At 58.3% G+C, this 2934-nt stretch overlaps 1 protein-coding gene across 1 annotated transcript in view; it reads left to right on the top strand.

The window, feature by feature from the left end:
* The window catches only part of DBH (dopamine beta-hydroxylase (dopamine beta-monooxygenase)), a 20355-nt gene that overhangs the window by 6646 nt on the left and 10775 nt on the right, over nt 1–2934 (top strand). The gene's annotated exons all lie outside the window — the stretch shown is intronic.

Below are 2934 nucleotides of genomic sequence, written 5' to 3'. Positions count from 1 at the left end.
CACACCCACACAGGAGGGGCCCAGCGCCTCACCCCCACCCCACAAACACCAGCTGCTGCTGCCCTGGCACTGCCCCAGGAACCACCTGGGAAAGGCAGCTTGAGGTTTCTTGTCTGCCCATTTTGCAGATGAGGAAATTGAGGCCAGGGTAAGACACAGCTTACCCCTCCCCACAGCATTTCCTTGCTGGCACCTGCAGAGCAGATGGCTAGTATCAGGATGTGCCAACCAACGGGGACACAGACAGTGGAGAGAGGGTGTCGGCTGGAGGGGGTTGCAAACACCGTATCTCCCGGAAGTCTAACTTCTGTGAGGCTGCTAAAACCCAGAGACGCCCCCTACCCCTGAGCACGAGGGGTGCTCCCATCTTCTTCCATTCCCAGAACAGCATGGGCCGGGACAAGGCACCTGGCTGGATAGCAGAAAGCAGGGCCCTCCGAGCCAACATCATCCCTGACCCAGAACCCAGCCTCCGATGGCTTGACCACGAGGAGGCACAGCCCCAGACTGTCTCCAGGGCCAAGGGGCGTGCCTGGCTCAACAGGGGTGTTTCTGGCCATGGACCTCCCTCCTGCTTCTCTCGAAGGAGCAAATGTGTGCCTGGAGTGTGCGTGTGACAACGGGGCTCTGTTTCCACGTGTTCTGAGTCAGGGCAGCAAACAGGTCCTGCTCGCCTGGCTCTCCTCTGAGTGGCCCTCGGCGACGGCACCTGGAAAGGCATCTGGGATTGATTGGAGATGTCTGCCCTGGGTGCTGGAGGGGTGGCCCTCGTCTGCCTCCTGCTGTTGAGTCCATGCTCAGCAGACAGAAACCCACGAGACCCTCCGCGTGGGAAGCAGTGTGATCTTGTTCCCCGATCGACCACAGCAGACCTCGGGTCCAGGAAGGTGCAAAGGCTTCTCAGGAGGGAGACGCAAGCAGGGGGCCAGGAGGTATGAAAGGAGGAGTCTCGGTGGTCCGGGCGGCATGGTGGCGGCCTTGGAGGACGAGGAGCCTTTTCATGAGGGAAGCCGACACGTGCTGCGTTCCAGATGGAGGGACAGGCTGTGCCTAGACATGGAGGTGGGCAAGGCCAGCATGCTCCAGAAAACACAGGTGGTCCGGCCTGGCTGTAGCGTAGGGGCTGGGAAAGCGAGGTGGGGGCCAGAGAGCAGGACGGCTGGGCCGCTCTGCACCCGAAGGTGGGCACAGGGTCAGTCTTTAGGAGGGTGATGCCAGCTGATACTACCCCAGAAAGTGAGAGGGTTTTCCTCCCCGTTTCACCGGCGTCTTCCACCATATATAGCCACACAGGCTTCTTCTCACTCACTTTTTTTTAAATGACACTTTTCATTTGTGTAATGAAGGGCAGAAACGGTCTGATAAGAACCTGAGCTCCAGGTTGGGCCCAGCCCGTCTTTCCCTGGTGGTGTGACCAGGCGTGGGGCACCCTCCCCCTGCCCGTGCTCACTCACTCGCTCAGCCGCTCTGGGGCTGTGAAGGCTCGGGACACAGCACTCCCAACAGGGTGCAGGCTCCGGGGGTGAGCTTGACCAGTAGCCGCCAGCGATTTCTTCCTGGCCGCATAATTAATACCTTCTGCCACCGCTAGAATTATCTGCCGCACGCACAGAGAGGACCATAAGTCAGCTTGGGCCTTAGCGTGGTATGGGATTTATGGCTCATTTAAAACCTGAAAGCAAATGGATTTTCGAAAACTCCTTAAGCATCAAGGAAGTCTGTCTCTTCCTGATTATCTGCTTGTATTTATGGATCCTTTGCCAAATATAAGGACACTCCTGTCGCTTCGCAAAATCTGGAGATGGGTCTCTTTTCTATAAATATCAAAATTCCACAATTATTTCATTATTTAATCCCTGTCTGAATTTTAACCAATTGCATCTCCCTTTTTATTATTATCCTCTGATGTAATCAGCCCAGAGACACAGAGGCTGAGTTTGGACACTGCGGTGGTGGTGGTGGGGGGGGTGGCTGGTGCAAGGGGGCGGGAGGCAGAGGGGATGTTCTTGGTTCCACCTCAGAGCAGCTGAGCAGGGAGACAGCCCGGCCCCAAAGGCGCCGTGGGCTGCATTCTAGCTCGGCTACTTCCCAGCCCTGCAGTTCTTGAGCAGGGACTTTAGCTCAGGCTCCGTGCCTCAGTTTCCCCATCTATAACGTGGGACGATGATTCTTTGGTTCCACGGGCTCTCTGCCCGGCTCCCAGCTCTCCTGCATATCCTGAGGGGGTGAGCCATGTCCAGCTCCACTCCTCCCCCGTGGGATCAGACCTGAACTGCTCAGGGCCTCGCTGAGCAATTCCAGGCAGGGAGAGGGCAGGAAGGGGCCGCTAGAGGCCTGTGGGTGCCAGCATCCCCGGACCTCCGGCCATCAGCTTCACATGACCACTGGGAGGCTGCCCAGGAAGTTTTTGGACTCGCCAATTAGCTGACGGCAAGAAGAGCCGGCAGGTGTGGCTGGACTGTGATGGGCAGAAGCGATGATTCTTCTTTGGATGAGGCCTTTGACTTTGAGCCCAGAGAGGGACAGCAACTTGCCGGAGATCACACAGCACACTTGAGCAAACAGAGCCCAGGACGGTGTGAGAGCCGGGGGAGCTCCAGACCTCGCCCCAGGAGCCCACCCTCCTTCTCAGGTTTCTCCTGGGACGTCTTCCCAGGAGATGCAAGCCCTGGGTCAACCCTGCAGGACAGGAATCAACAAGGGAGCCCCAGAAGGACGTGCCTTAAATACTTCCTGCTGACCTCACCATGCAAACCCGCGCTCACCTGCTCAGGGGTGGAGGCTCCTCTGTGAGACCGGCCGTGCCCTCCTCTCCGCCCAAACCGGGCGGTTCGCGCTGCGGGTGGATTCCAGCTCAGGGCCCTGTGAACTCACAGGAAGAGCATCAAGGCGCCTGCCCAGCCCTTGGAGCGACTGGCCAGCTTCCCAACCCAC

The sequence above is a fragment of the Bison bison genome, unplaced genomic scaffold, assembly GCF_000754665.1.
Source record: "Bison bison bison isolate TAMUID 2011002044 unplaced genomic scaffold, Bison_UMD1.0 scf7180017862242, whole genome shotgun sequence".
In the NCBI taxonomy this organism is placed as follows: domain Eukaryota; kingdom Metazoa; phylum Chordata; class Mammalia; order Artiodactyla; family Bovidae; genus Bison; species Bison bison.
Note: the sequence above shows the minus strand (reverse complement) of the source record. Positions and strands in the feature narration are given on the sequence as shown.